Source organism: Chiloscyllium plagiosum, unplaced genomic scaffold (assembly GCF_037043375.1).
Source record: "Chiloscyllium plagiosum isolate Xiang-an unplaced genomic scaffold, Cpla_swu_hap1 HiC_scaffold_37, whole genome shotgun sequence".
Lineage (NCBI taxonomy): Eukaryota > Metazoa > Chordata > Chondrichthyes > Orectolobiformes > Hemiscylliidae > Chiloscyllium > Chiloscyllium plagiosum.
In genome coordinates, this window is record NW_028270175.1 from 92,018,305 (window position 1) to 92,032,600 (window position 14,296).

Here is a 14,296-nt window from a genome sequence, read left to right on the forward strand (position 1 = left end):
GTCCCTCTCTCTCCCTAACCCACTCTCTCTCCCTGTCCCTCTCTCTCCCTTTCCCTCTCTCTCCCTGTTTCCCTCTCTCTCCATGTCCCTCTCTCTCTCTGTCCCTCTCACTCTCCCTGTCCCTCTCTCTCCCTGTCCCTCTCTCTCTCCCTGTCCCTCTCTCTCCCTGTCCCTCTCCCTCTCCGTGTCCCTCTCCCTCTCCGTGTCCCTCTCTCTCTCTGTCCCTCTCTCTCTCTCTCTCTGTCCCTCTCTCTCTCTGTCCCTCTCTGTCCGGGTCCCTCTCTCTCCCTGTCCCTCTCTCTCCCTGTCCCTCTCTCTCTCCCTGTCCCTCACTCTCTCTCTCTGTCCCTCTGTCTCTCTCCCTGTCCCTCTCTCTCCCTGTCCCTCTCTCTCCGTGTCCCTCTCTCTCTCCCTGTCCCTCTCTCTCTCCCTGTCCCTCTCTCTCTCCCTGTCCCTCTCTCTCTCTGTCCCTCCCTCTCCCTGTCCATCTCTCTCTCTGTGTCCCTCTCTCTCTCTCTCTAACCGTCTCACTCCCTGTCCCACTCTCTCTCTTTGTCCCTCTCTCTCCCTGTCCCTCTCTCTCTTCGTGCCCCTCTCTCTCCCTGTCCCTCTCTCTCTTCCTGTCCCTCTGTCTCTCTCCCTGTCCCTCTCTCTCTCCATGTCCATCTACCTCCCTGTCGCGCTCTCCCTCCGTGTCCCCCTCTCTCTCTCCCTGTCCCTCTCTCTCCCTGTCCCTCTCTCTCCCTGTCCCTCTGTCTCCTTGTGTCCCTCTCTCTCCATGTCCCTCACTCTCTCTGTCCCTCTCACTCTCCCTCTCTCCCCCTGTCCCTCTCTCTCTCCGTGTCCCTATCTCTCCCTGTCCCTCTCGCTCTCAGTGTCCCTCTCCCTCTCCGGGTCCCTCTCTCTCTCTTTGACCCTCTCTCTCTCTGTCCCTCTCTCTCTCTGTCCCTCTCTGTCCGGTCCTTCTCTCTCCCTGTCCCTCTCTTTCCGTGTCCCTCTCTCTCTCTCTGTCCCTCTCTCTCTCCCTGTCCCTCTGTCTTTCTCCCTGTCCCTCTCCCTCCCTGTCCCTCTCTTTCCGTGTCCCTCTCTCTCTCCCTGTCCCTCTCTCTCTCCCTGTCCCTCTCTCTCTCCCGGTCCCTCGCTCTCTCTGTCCCTCCCTCTCCCTGTCCATCTCTCTCTCTCTGTCCCTCTCTCTCTCTCTGTCCCTCTCACTCCGTGTCCCCCTCTCTCTCTGTGTCTCTCTCTCTCTCCCTGTCCCTCTCTCTCCGTGTCCCTCTCTCTCCCTGTCCCTCTCTCTCTTCCTGTCTCTCTGTCTCTCTCCCTGTCCCTCTCTCTCTCCATGTCCATCTATATCCCTGTCCCCCTCTCTCTCCGTGTCCCTCTCTCTCTCGCTGTCCCTCGCTCTCCCTGTCGCTCTCTCTCTCCCTGCCCCTCTCTCTCCGTGTCCCTCTCTCTCTCCCTGTCCCTCTCTCTCTCCCCCGTCCCTCTATCTCCCTGTCCCTCTCTCTCTCTCCGTGTCCATGTCTCTATCCCTGTCCCTCTCTCTCGTTCTCAATGTCCCCCATCTCCCTGTCCCTCCCTCTCTCTCCCTGTCCCTCTCTCTCTCTCCGTGTCCCTCTCTATCTCCCTGTCCCTCTCTCTCTCCCTGTCCCTCTCCCTCTGTGTTCCTCTCTCTCAGTGTCCCTCTCTCTCCGTGTCCCCCTCTCTCTCCCTGTCACTCTCTCACCTTGCGCCACTCTCTCTCTCTCAGTCCCTCTCTATCCGTGTCCCTCTCTCTCTCCCTGTCCCTCTCTCTCTCTCTGTCCCTCCCTCTTTCTTTGTGTCCCTCTCTCTCCCATTCCCTCTCTCTCTCCCTGTCCCTCTCTCTCTCCCTGTCCCTCTCTCCCCCTGTGCCTCTCTCTCTGTGTCCCTCTCTCTCTGTGTCCCCCTCTCTCCATGTCCCACTCTCTCTCTGTCCCTCTCACTCTCCCTCTCCCTCTCTCGCCCTGTCCCTCTCTCTCTCCCTGTCCCTCTCTCTCCCTGTCCCTCTCTCACTCCGTGTCCCTCTCTCTCTCCCTGTCGGTCTCTATCTCTCCCTGTCCCTCTATCTCCCTGTCCCTCTGTCTCTCCCTGTCCCTATCTCTCTGTGTCATTCTCTCTCTCCCTGTCCCACTCACTCCGTGTCCCTCTCTCTCCCTGTCCCTCTCTCTCCATGCCCCTTTCTCTCTCCCTGTCTCTCTCTCTCTGTATCCCTCTCTCAGTGTCCCTTTCTCTCTCCCTCGCTCTCTCTCTGTGTCCCTCTCTTTCCCTGTCCCACTCTCTCTCCCAGTCCTTCTCTCTCTCTGTGTCCCTCACTCTCTCCGTGTCCCTCTCTCTCCCTGTCCCTCTCTCTCCGTGTCCCTCTCTCTCTCCTTGACCCTCTCTCTCTCTCTGTCCCTCTCAGTCTCTGTGTCCATCTATCTCCCAGTCCCTCTCTCTCTCTCTCTCTCTCCCTGTCCCCCACTCTTTCATCCTGTACCTCTCTCTCTCCGTCCCTCTCTCTCTCGGTCCCTCTCTCTCTCTGTGTGTCCCTCTCTCTCCCTGACCCTCTCTCTCTCTCTCTGTCCCTCACCCTCTCCGTGTCCCTCTCTCGCTCTCCGTGTCCCTCTATCTCCCTGTACCTCTCTCTCTCCCTGTCCCTCTCTCTCTCTCCGTGTCCATCTCTCTCTTCCTGTTCCTCTGTCTCCTTCCCTGTCCCTCTCTCTCTCCATGTCCATCTATCTCACTGTCCCCTCTCTCTCTCCGTGTCCCTCTCTCTCTCCCTGTCCCTCTCTCTCCCTGTCGCTCTCTCTCCCTGTCCCTCACTCTCTCCGTGTCCCTCTCTCTCTCCCTGTCCCTTTCTCTCTCTCCCTGTCCCTCTCTCTCTCCCTGTCCGTCTCTCTCTCTCTGTGTCCCGCTCTCTCCGTATCCCTCTCTCTCCCTGTCCCTCTTTCTCTCTCCGTGTCCCTCTCTCTATCCCTGTCCCTCTCTCTCTCCCTGTCCCTCTCTCTCTCTCTGTCCTTCTCTCTCTCCGTGTCCCTCTCTCTCTCCCTGTCCCTCTCTCTCTCTCCCTGTCCCTCTCTCTCTGTGTCCCTCTCTCTCCGTGTCCCTCTCTCTCTCCCTGTCCCTCTCTCTCTCTCCCCTGTCCCTCTCTCTCTCCCTATCCGTCTCTATCTCTGTGTCCCTCTCTCTCCGTGTCCCTCTCTCTCCCTGTCCCTCTTTCTCTCCCTGTCCCTCTCTCTCCCTGTCCCTCTCTCTCCCTGTCACTCAGTCTCTCTGTCCCTCCGTCTCCCTGTCCCTCTCTCTCTCTGTGTCCCTCTCTCTCTGTCCCTCTCTCTCCCTGTCCCTCTCTCTCTCTGTGTCCCTCTCTCTCCCTGTCCCTCTCTCTCTCTGTGTTCCTCTCTCTCGCCGTGTCCCTCTCTCTCCGTGTCCCTCTCTCTCCCTGTCCCTCTTTCTCCGCGTCCCTCTCTCTCTCCGTGTCCCCCTCTCTCTCTCTGTCCCTCTTAGTCTCTGTGTCCCTCTCTCTCCCTGTCCCACTCTCTATCCCTGTCCCTCTCTCTCTGTCTCTCCCTCTCTCTCTCTCTCTGTGTGTCCCTCTCTCTCCCTGTTCCTCTCTCTCTCTGTGTCCCACACCCTCCCCGTTTCCCTCTCTCTCTCTCCCTGTCCCTCCATCTCCCTGTCCCTCTCTCTCTCCCTGTCCCTCTCTCTCTCTCTCCGTGACCCTCTCTCTCTCCCTGTCGGTCTCTATCTCTCCCTGTCCCTCTATCTCCCTGTCCCTCTGTCTCTCCCTGTCCCTCTCTCTCTGTGTCCCTCTCTCTCTACCTGTCCCCTTTTCTCCGTGTCCCTCTCTCTCCCTGTCCCTCTCTCTCTCCATGTCCCTTTCTCTCTCTGTGTCCCTCTCTCTCTGTGTCCCTCTCTCTCCGTGTCCCTCTCTCTCTCCCTGTCCCTCTCTCTCTCCCTGCCCCTCTCTCTCCCTGTCCCTCTCTCTCTGTGTCCCTCTCTCTCTGTGTCCCTCTCTCTCTCCCTGTCCCTCTCTCTCTCCCTGCCCCTCTCTCTCTCTGTCCCTCTCTCTCTGTGTCCCTCTCTCTCCCTGTCCCTCTCTGTCTCCCTAACCCTCTCTCGCTCTCCCCCTGTCCCTCTCTCTCCCTGTCCCTCTCACTCTCTGTGTCTCTCTCTCTCCGTGTCCCTCTCTCTCCCTGTCCCTCATTCTCTCCCTGTCCCTCTCTCTCTCCCTGCCCCTCTCTCTACCTGTCCCTCTCTCTCTGTCCCTCCGTCTCCCTGTCCCTCTCTCTCTCTGTGTCCCTCTCTCTCTCTGTGTCCCTCTCTCTCCCTGTCCCTCTCTCTCTCTGTGTCCCTCTCTCTCCCTGTCCCTCTCTCTCTCTGTGTCCCTCTCTCTCTCCCTGCCTTCTCTCTCCGTGTCCCTCACTCTCTCCCAGTTCCTCTCTCTCCCTGTCCCTCTCTCTCTCCGTGTCCGACTCTCTCTGTCTCTGTCCCTCTCAGTCCCTGTGTCCCTCTCTCTCCATGTCCCTCTCTCTCCCTATCCCACTCTCTCTCCCTGTCCCTCTCTCTCCCTGTCCCTCTCTCTCTCCCTGTCCCTCTCTCTCTCCCTGTCCCTCTCTCTCTCCCTGTCCCCCTCTCTCTCTGTCCCTCTCTCTCTCCCTGTCCTTCTCTCTCTCCGTGTCCCTCTCTCTCCCTGTCCCTCTCTCTCTTCCTGTCCCTCTGTCTCTCTCCATGTCCCCCTCTCTCTCCATGTCCATCTACCTCTCTGTCCCCCTCTCTCTCCGTGTCCCTCTCTCTCTCCCTGTCCCTCTCTCTCCCTGTCCCTCTCTCTCCCTGTCCCTCTCTCTCCCTGTGTCCCTCTCTCTCCATGTCCCTCTCTCTCTCTGTCCCTCTCACTCTCCCTCTCTCTCCCTGTCCCTCTCTCTCTCCCTGTCCCTCTCTCTCCCTGTCCCTCTCGCTCTCCGTGTCCCTCTCCGTGTCCCTCTCTCTCTCTTTGACTCTCTCTCTGTCTCTGTCCCTCTCTCTCTCTGTCCCTCTCTGTCCGGGTCCCTCTCTCTCCCTGTCCCTCTCTTTCCGTGTCCCTCTCTCTCTCTGTCCCTCTCTCTCTCCCTGTCCCTCTGTCTCTCTCTCTGTCCCTCTCCCTCCCTGTCCCTCTCCCTCCCTGTCCCTCTCTTTCCGTGTCCCTCTCTCTCTCCCTGTCCCTCTCTCTCTTCCTGTCCCTCTCTCTCTCCCGGTATATCTCTCTCTCTGTCCTTCCCTCTCCCTGTCCCTCTCCCTCTCCGTGTCCCTCTCCCTCTCCGTGTCCCTCTCTCTCTCTGTCCCTCTCTCTCTCTCTCTGTCCCTCTCTTTCTCTGTCCCTCTCTGTCCGGGTCCCTCTCTCTCCCTGTCCCTCTCTCTCCCTGTCCCTCTCTCTCCGTGTCCCACTCTCTCTCTGTCCCTCACTCTCTCTCTGTCCCTCTGTCTCTCTCCCTGTCCCTCTCTCTCCCTGTCCCTCTCTCTCCCTGTGCCTCTCTCTCTCCCTGTCCCTCTCTCTCTCTGTCCCTCCCTCTCCCTGTCCATCTCTCTCTCTGTGTCCCTCTCTCTCTCTCTCTATCCGTCTCACTCCCTGTCCCACTCTCTCTCTTTGCCCCTCTCTCTCCCTGTCCCTCTCTCTCTCCGTGTCCCTCTCTCTCCCTGTCCCTCTCTCTCTTCCTGTCCCTCTGTCTCTCTCCCTGTCCCTCTCTCTCTCCATGTCCATCTACCTCTCTGTCCCCCTCTCTCTCCGTGTCCCTCTCTCTCTCCCTGTCCCTCTCTCACCCTGTCCCTCTCTCTCCCTGTCCCTCTCTCTCCCTGTGTCCCTCTCTCTCCATGTCCCTCTCTCTCTCTGTCCCTCTCACTCTCCCTCTCTCTCCCTGTCCCTCTCTCTCTCCCTGTCCCTCTCTCTCCCTGTCCCTCTCGCTCTCCGTGTCCCTCTCCCTCTCCGTGTCCCACTCTCTCTCTCTGTCCCTCCCTGTCCCTGTGTCCCTCTCTCTCCATGTCCCTCTCTCTCCCTATCAAACTCTCTCTCCCTGTCCCTCTCTCTCCCTTTCCCTCTCTCTCCCTGTTTCCCTCTCACTCCATGTCCCTCTCTCTCTCTCTGTCCCTCTCACTCTCCCTGTCCCACTCTCTCCCTGTCCCTCTCTCTCTCCCTGTCACTCTCTCTCCCTGTCCCTCTCCCTCTCCGTGTCCCTATCCCTCTCCGTGTCCCTCTCTCTCTCTGTCCCTCTCTCTCTCTCTGTCCCTCTCTCTCTCTGTCCCTCTCTGTCCGGGTCCCTCTCTCTCCCTGTCCCTCTCTCTCCCTGTCCCTCTCTCTCTCTGTCCCTCACTCTCTCTCTGTCCCTCTGTCTATCTCCCTGTCCCTCTCTCTCCCTGTCCCTCTCTCTCCGTGTCCCTCTCTCTCTCCCTGTCACTCTCTCTCTCCCTGTCCCTCTCTCTCTCCCTGTCCCTCTCTCTCTCTGTCCCTCCCTCTCCCTGTCCATCTCTCTCTCTGTGTCCCCCTCTCTCTCTCTATCCGTCTCACTCCCTGTCCCACTCTCTCTCTTTCTCCCTCTCTCTCCCTGTCCCTCTCTCTCTCCGTGTCCCTCTCTCTCCCTGTCCCTCTCTCTCTTCCTGTCCCTCAGTCTCTCTCCCTGTCCCTCTCTCTCTCCATGTCCATCTACCTCCCTGTCCCCCTCGCTCTCCCTGTCCCTCTCTCTCTGCCTGACCTTCTCTCTCTCTCCGTGTTCCCCTCTCTCTCCCTGTCCCTCTCTTTCTCCCTGTCCCTCTCTCTCTGTGTCCCTCTCTCTCTGTGTCCCTCTCTCTCCGTGTCCCTCTCTCTCTCCCTGTCCCCCTCTCTCTCCCCCTGTCCCTCTCTCTCTCCCTGTCCGTCTCTATCTCTGTGTCCCTCTCTCTCCGTGTCCCTCTCTCTCCCTGTCCCTCTTTCCCTCCCTGTCCCTCTCTCTCCCTGTCCCTCTCTCTCCCTGTCCCTCACTCTCTCTGTCCCTCCAACTCCCTGTCCCTCTCTCTCTCATTGTGTCCCTCTCTCTCTGTCCCTCTCTCTCCCCGTCCCTCTCTCTCTCTGCATCCCTCTCTCTCCCTGTCCCTATCTCTCTCTGTGTTCCTCTCTCTCGCCCTGTCCCTCTCTCTCCATGTCCCTCTCTCTCCCTGTCCCTCTTTCTCCGTGTCCCTCTCTCTCTCCGTGTCCCTCTCTCTCTCTCTGTCCCTCTTAGTCTCTGTGTCCCTCTCTCTCCCTGTCCCACTCTCTCTCTGTCCCTCTCTCTCTGTCTCTCCCTCTCTCTCTGTGTGTCCGAATCTCTCCCTGTTCCTCTCTCTCTCTGTGTCCCACACCCTCCCCGTTTCCCTCTCTCTCTCTCCCTGTCCCTCTCTCTCTTCCTGTCCCTCTGTCTCTCTCCCTGTCCCTCTCTCTCTCCATGTCCATCTACCTCCCTGTCCCCCTCGCTCTCCGTGTCCCTCTCTCTCTCCCTGTCCCTCTCTCTCCCTGTCCCTCTCTCTCCCTGTCCCTCTCTCTCCCTCTGTCCCTCTCTCTCCATGTCCCTCTCTCTCTCTGTCCCTCTCACTCTCCCTCTCCCTCTCTCGCCCTGTCCCTCTCTCTCTCCCTGTCCCTCTCTCTCCCTGTCCCTCTCTCTCTCCGTGTCCCTCTCCCTCTCCCTGTCGGTCTCTATCTCTCCCTGTCCCTCTATCTCCCTGTCCCTCTGTCTCTCCCTGTCCCTATCTCTCTGTGTCCTTCTCTCTCTCCCTGTCCCACTCACTCCGTGTCCCTCTCTCTCCCTGTCCCTCTCTCTCTCCATGCCCCTTTCTCTCTCCCTGTCCCTCTCTCTCTGTGTCCCTCTCTCTGTGTCCCTCTCTCTCTCCCTCGCTCTCTCTCTGTGTACCTCTCTTTCCCTGTCCCACTCTCTCTCCCAGTCCTTCTCTCTCTCTGTGTCCCTCACTCTCTCCGTGTCCCTCTCTATCCCTGTCCCTCTCTCTCCGTGTCCCTCTCTCTCTCCCTGACCCTCTCTCTCTGTCCCTCTCAGTCTCTGTGTCCCTCTATCTCCCAGTCCCTCTCTCTCTCTGTGTCTCTCTCTCTCTCCCTGTCCCCCTCTCTTTCATCCTGTCCCTCTCTCTATCTCCGTCCCTCTCTCTCTCGGTCCCTCTCTCTCTGTGTGTGTCCCTCTCTCTCCCTGACCTTCTCTCTCTCTCTCTGTCCCTCACCCTCTCCGTGTCCCTCTCTCTCTCTCCGTGTCCCTTTATCTCCCTGTCCCTCTCTCTCTCCCTGTCCCTCTCTCTCTCCGTGTCCCTCCCTCTCTTCCTGTCCCTCTGTCTCTCTCCCTGTCCCTCTCCCTCTCCATGTCCATCTATCTCACTGTCCCCCTCTCTCTCCGTGTCCCTCTCTCTCTCCCTGTCCCTCTCTCTCCCTGTCGCTCTCTCTCTCCCTGTCCCTCTCTCTCTCCGTGTCCCTCTCTCTCTCCCTGTCCCTCTCTCTCTCTCCCTGTCCCTCTCTCTCTCCCTGTCCGTCTCTCTCTCTCTGTGTCCCTCTCTCTCCGTGTCCCTCTATCTCCCTGTCCCACTTTATTTCTCCGTGTCCCTCTCTCTATCCCTGTCCCTCTCTCTCTCTCCATGTCCCCCTATCTCCCTGTCCATCTCTCTCTCCCTGTCCCTCTCTCTCTCCCTGTCCTTCTCTCTCTCTCCCTGTCCTTCTCTCTCTCCGTGTCCCTTTCTCTCTCCCTGTCCCTCTCTCTCTCCCTGTCCCTCTCTCTCTGTGTCCCTTCATCTCCGTGTCCCTCTCTCTCTCCCTGTCCCTCTCTCTCTCCCCCTGTCCCTCTCTCTCTCCCTGTCCGTCTCTATCTCTGTGTCCCTCTCTCTCCGTGTCCCTCTCTCTCCCTGTCCCTCTTTCTCTCCCTGTCCCTCTCTCTCCCTGTCCCTCTCTTTCCCTGTACCTCACTCTCTCTGTCCCTCCGTCTCCCTGTCCCTCTCTCTCTCATTCTGTCCCTCTCTCTCTGTCCCTCGCTCTCCCCGTTCCTCTCTCTCTCTGCATCCCTCTCTCTCCCTGTCCCTATCTCTCTCTGTGTTCCTCTCTCTCGCCCTGTCCCTCTCTTTCCGTGTGCCTCTCTCTCCCTGCCCCTCTTTCTCCGTGTCCCTCTCTCTGTCCCTGTCCCACTCTCTCTCTCTCTGTCCCTCTCTCTCTGTCTCTTCCTCTCTCTCTCTGTGTGTCCGAATCTCTCCCTGTTCCTCTCTCTCTCTGTGTCCCACACCCTCCCCGTTTCCCTCTCTCTCTCTCCCTGTCCCTCCATCTCCCTGTCCCTCTCTCTCTCTCCCTGTCCCTCTCTCTCTCTCTCTCCGTGACCCCCTCTCTCTCCCTGTCTTTCTCTATCTCTCCCTGTCCGTCTATCTCCCTGTCCCTCTGTCTCTCCCTGTCCCTCTCTCTCTGTGTCCCTCTCTCTCTGCCTGTCCCCTTCTCTCCGTGTCCCTCTCTCTCCCTGTTCCTCTCTCTCCATGTCCCTTTCTCTCTCCCTGTCCCTCTCTCTCTGTGTCCCTCTCTCTCCGTGTCCCTCTCTCTCTCCCTGTCCCTCTCTCTCCCTGCCCCTCTCTCTCTGTGTCCCTCTCTCTCTGTGTCTCTCTCTCTCCGTGTCCCTCTCTGTCTCCCTATCCCTCTCTCGCTCTCCCCCTGTTCCTCTCTCTCCCTGTCCCTCTCTCTCTCTGTGTCTCTCTCTCTCCGTGTCCCTCTCTCTCCCTGTCCCTCTTTCTCTCCCTGTCCCTCTCTCTCTCCCTGTCCCTCTCTCTCCCTGTCCCTCTCTCTCTCCCTGTCCCTCTCTCTCCCTGTCCCTCTCTCTCTCTGTGTCCCTCTCTCTCTCCCTGTCCCTCGCTCTCCGTCTCCCTCACTCTCTCCCTGTCCCTCTCTCTCCCTGTCCCTCTCTCTCCGTGTCCCACTCTCTCTCTCTGTCCCTCTCTGTCCCTGTGTCCCTCTCTCTCCATGTCCCTCTCTCTCTCCCTATCCCACTCTCTCTCCCTGTCCCTCTCTCTCCCTTTCCCTCTCTCTCCCTGTTTCCCTCTCACTCCATGTCCCTCTCTCTCTCTCTCTGTCCCTCTCACTCTCCCTGTCCCACTCTCTCCCTGTCCCTCTCTCTCTCCCTGTCACTCTCTCTCCCTGTCCCTCTCCCTCTCCGTGTCCCTCTCCCTCTCCGTGTCGCTCTCTCTCTGTCCCTCTCTCTCTCTCTGTCCCTCTCTCTCTCTGACCCACTCTGTCCGGGTCTCTCTCTCTCCCTGTCACTCTCTCTCCGTGTCCCTCTCTCTCTCTGTCCCTCACTCTCTCTCTCTGTCCCTCTGTCTATCTCCCTGTCCCTCTCTCTCCCTGTCCCTCTCTCTCCGTGTCCCTCTCTCTCTCCCTGTCCCTCTCTCTCTCCCTGTCCCTCTCTCTCTCTCTGTCCCTCCCTCTCCCTGTCCATCTCTCTCTCTGTGTCCCTCTCTCTCTCTCTATCCGTCTCACTCCCTGTCCCACTCTCTCTCTTTCTCCCTCTGTCTCCCTGTCCCTCTCTCTCTCCGTGTCCCTCTCTCTCCCTGTCCCTCTCTCTCTTCCTGTCCCTCTGTCTCTCTCCCTGTCCCTCTCTCTCTCCGTGTCCTTCTACCTCCCTGTCCCCCTCTCTCTCCGTGTCCCTCTCTCTCTCCCTGTCCCTCTCTCTCCCTGTCCCTCTCTCTCCCTGTCCCTCTCTCTCCCTCTGTCCCTCTCTCTCCATGTCCCTCTCTCTCTCTGTCCCTCTCACTCTCCCTCTCCCTCTCTCGCCCTGTCCCTCTCTCTCTCCCTTTCCCTCTCTCTCACTGTCCCTCTCTCTCTCCGTGTCCCTCTCTCTCTCCCTGTCGGTCTCTATCTCTCCCTGTCCCTCTATCTCCCTATCCCTCTGTCTCTCCCTGTCCCTATCTCTCTGTGTCCTTCTCTCTCTCCCTGTCCCACTCACTCCGTGTCCCTCTCTCTCCCTGTCCCTCTCTCTCTCCATGACCCTTTCTCTCTCCCTGTCCCTCTTTCTCTGTGTCCCTCTCTCTGTGTCCCTCTCTCTCTCCCTCGCTCTCTCTCTGTGTCCCTCTCTTTCCCTGTCCCACACTCTCTCCCAGTCCTTCTCTCTCTCTGTGTCCCTCACTCTCTCCGTGTCCCTCTCTCTCCCTGTCCCTCTCTCTCCGTGTCCCTCTCTCTCTCCCTGACCCTCTCTCTCTCTCTGTCCCTCTCAGTCTCTGTGTCCCTCTATCTCCCAGTCCCTCTCTCTCTCTGTGTCTCTCTCTCTCCCTGTCCCCCTCTCTTTCATCCTGTCCCTCTCTCTCTCTCCGTCCCTCTCTCTCTCGGTCCCTCTCTCTCTCTCTGTGTCCCTCTCTCTCCCTGACCTTCTCTGTCTCTCTCTGTCCCTCACCCTCTCCGTGTCCCTCTCTCTCTCTCCGTGTCCCTCTATCTCCCTGTCCCTCTCTCTCTCCCTGTCCTTTTTTCTCTCCGTGTCCCTCTCTCTCTTCCTGTCCCTCTGTCTCTCTCCCTGTCCCTCTATCTCTCCATGTCCATCTATCTCACTGTCCCCCTCTCTCTCCGTGTCCATCTCTCTTTCCCTGTCCCTCTCTCTCCATGTCGCTCTCTCTCTTCCTGTCCCTCTCTCTCTCTCCGTGTCCCTCTCTCTCTCCCTGTCCCTCTCTCTCTCTCCCTGTCCCTCTCTCTCCCTGTCCGTCTCTCTCTCTCTGTGTCCCTCTCTCTCCGTGTCCCTCTATCTCCCTGTCCCTCTTTGTCTCTCCGTGTCCCTCTCTCTATCCCTGTCCCTCTCTCTCTCTCTATGTCCCCCTATCTCCCTGTCCCTCTCTCTCTCCCTGTCCCTCTCTCTCTCTGCCTGTCCTTCTCTCTCTATCCGTGTCCCTCTCTCTCTCGCTTTCCCTCTCGCTCTCCCTGTCCCTCTCTCTCTGTGTCCCTCTCTCTCTTTGTCCCTCTCTCTCCGTGTCCCTCTCTCTCTCCCTGTCCCTCTCTCTCTCTCCCCCTGTCCCTCTCTCTCTCCCTGTCCGTCTCTATCTCTGTGTCCCTCTCTCTCCGTGTCCCTCTCTCTCCCTGTCCCTCTTTCTCTCCCTGTCCCTCTCTCTCCCTGTCCCTCTCTCTCCCTGTCCCTCACTCTCTCTGTCCCTCCGTCTCCCTGTCCCTCTCTCTCTCATTGTGTCCCTCTCTCTCTGTCCCTCTCTCTCCCCGTCCCTCTCTCTCTCTGCATCCCTCTCTCTCCCTGTCCCTATCTCTCTCTGTTTTCCTCTCTCTCGCCCTGTCCCTCTCTCTCCATGTCCCTCTCTCTCCCTGTCCCTCTTTCTCCGTGTCCCTCTCTCTCCGTGTCCCTCTCTCTCTCTCTCTGTCCCTCTTAGTCTCTGTGTCCCTCTCTCTCCCTGTCCCACTCTCTCTCTCTGTGTCCCTCTATCTCTGTCTCTCCCTCTCTCTCTCTGTGTGTCCGAACCTCTCCCTGTTCCTCTCTCTCTCTGTGTCCCACACCCTCCCCGTTTCCCTCTCTCTCTCTCCCTGTCCCTCCATCTCCCTGTCCCTCTCTCTCTCCCTATACCTCTCTCTCTCTCCGTGACCCTCTCTCTCTCCCTGTCTGTCTCTATCTCTCCCTGTCCGTCTATCTCCCCGTCCCTCTGTCTCTCCCTGTCCCTCTCTCTCTGTGTCCCTCTCTCTCTGCCTGTCCCCTTCTCTCCGTATCCCTCTCTCTCCCTGTTCCTCTCTCTCTCCATGTCCCTTTCTCTCTCCCTGTCCCTCTCTCTCTGTGTCCCTCTCTCTCCGTGTCCCTCTCTCTCTCCCTGTCCCTCTCTCTCTCCCTGCCCCTCGCTCTCTGTGTCCCTCTCTCTCTGTGTCCCTCTCTCTCCGTGTCCCTCTCTGTCTCCCTATCCCTCTCTCGCTCTCCCCCTGTTCCTCTCTCTCCCTGTCCCTCTCTCTCTCTGTGTCTCTCTCTCTCCGTGTCCCTCTCTCTCCCTGTACGTCTTTCTCTCCCTGTCCCTCTCTCTCTCCCTGTCCCTCTCTCTCCCTGTCCATCTCTCTCTCCCTCCGTCTCCCTGTCCCTCTCTCTCTGTGTGTCCCTCTCTCTCTGTCCCTCTCTCTCCCTGTCCCTCTCTCTCTCTGTGTCCCTCTCTCTCCCTGTCCCTCTCTCTCTCTCTGTCCCTCTCTCTCTCCCTGTCCCTCGCTCTCCGTCTCCCTCACTCTCTCCCTGTCCCTCTCTCTCCCTGTCCCTCTCTCTCCGTGTCCCACTCTCTCTCTGTCCCTCTCTGTCCCTGTCTCCCGCTCTCTCCATGTCCCTCTCTCTCCCTATCCCACTCTCTCTCCCTGTCCCTCTCTCTCCCTTTCCCTCTCTCTCCCTCTTTCCCTCTCTCTCCATGTCCCTCTCTCTCTCTGTCCCTCTCACTCTCCCTGTCCCTCTCACTCCCTGTCCCTCTCTCTCTCCCTGTCACTCTCTCTCCCTGTCCCTCTCCCTCTCCGTGTCCCTCTCCCTCTCCGTGTCCCTCTCTCTCTCTGTCCCTCTCTCTCTCTCTCTCTGTCCCTCTCTCTCTCTGTCCCTCTCTGTCCGGGTCCCTCTCTCTCCCTGTCCCTCTCTCTCCGTGTCCCTCTCTCTCTCTGTCCCTCACTCTCTCTCTGTCCCTCTGTCTCTCTCCCTGTCCCTCTCTCTCCCTGTCCCTCTCTCTCCGTGTCCCTCTCTCTCTCCCTGTCCCTCTCTCTCTCCCTGTCCCTCTCTCTCTCTGTCCCTCCCTCTCCCTGTCCATCTCTCTCTCTGTGTCCCTCTCTCTCTCTCTCTATCCGTCTCACTCCCTGTCCCACTCTCTCTCTTTGTCCCTCTCTCTCCCTGTCCCTCTCTCTCTCCGTTTCCCTCTCTCTCCCTGTCCCTCTCTCTCTTCCTGTCCCTCTGTCTCTCTCCCTGTCCCTCTCTCTCTCCATGTCCATCTTCCTCCCTGTGGCGCTCTCCCTCCGTGTCCCTCTCTCTCTCTCCCTGTCCCTCTCTCTCCCTGTCCCTCTCTCTCCCTGTCCCTCTCTCTCCCTGTGTCCCTCTCTCTCCATGTCCCTCTCTCTCTCTGTCCCTCTCACTCTCCCTCTCTCCCCCTGTCCCTCTCTCTCTCTCCCTGTCCCTCTCTCTCCCTGTCCCTCTCGCTCTCAGTGTCCCTCTCCCTCTCCGTGTCCCTCTCTCTCTCTTTGACCCTCTCTCTCTCTCTGTCCCTCTCTCTCTCTGTCCCTCTCTGTCCGGTCCTTCTCTCTCCCTGTCCCTCTCTTTCCGTGTCCCTCTCTCTCTCTGTGTCCCTCTCTCTCTCCCTGTCCCTCTGTCTT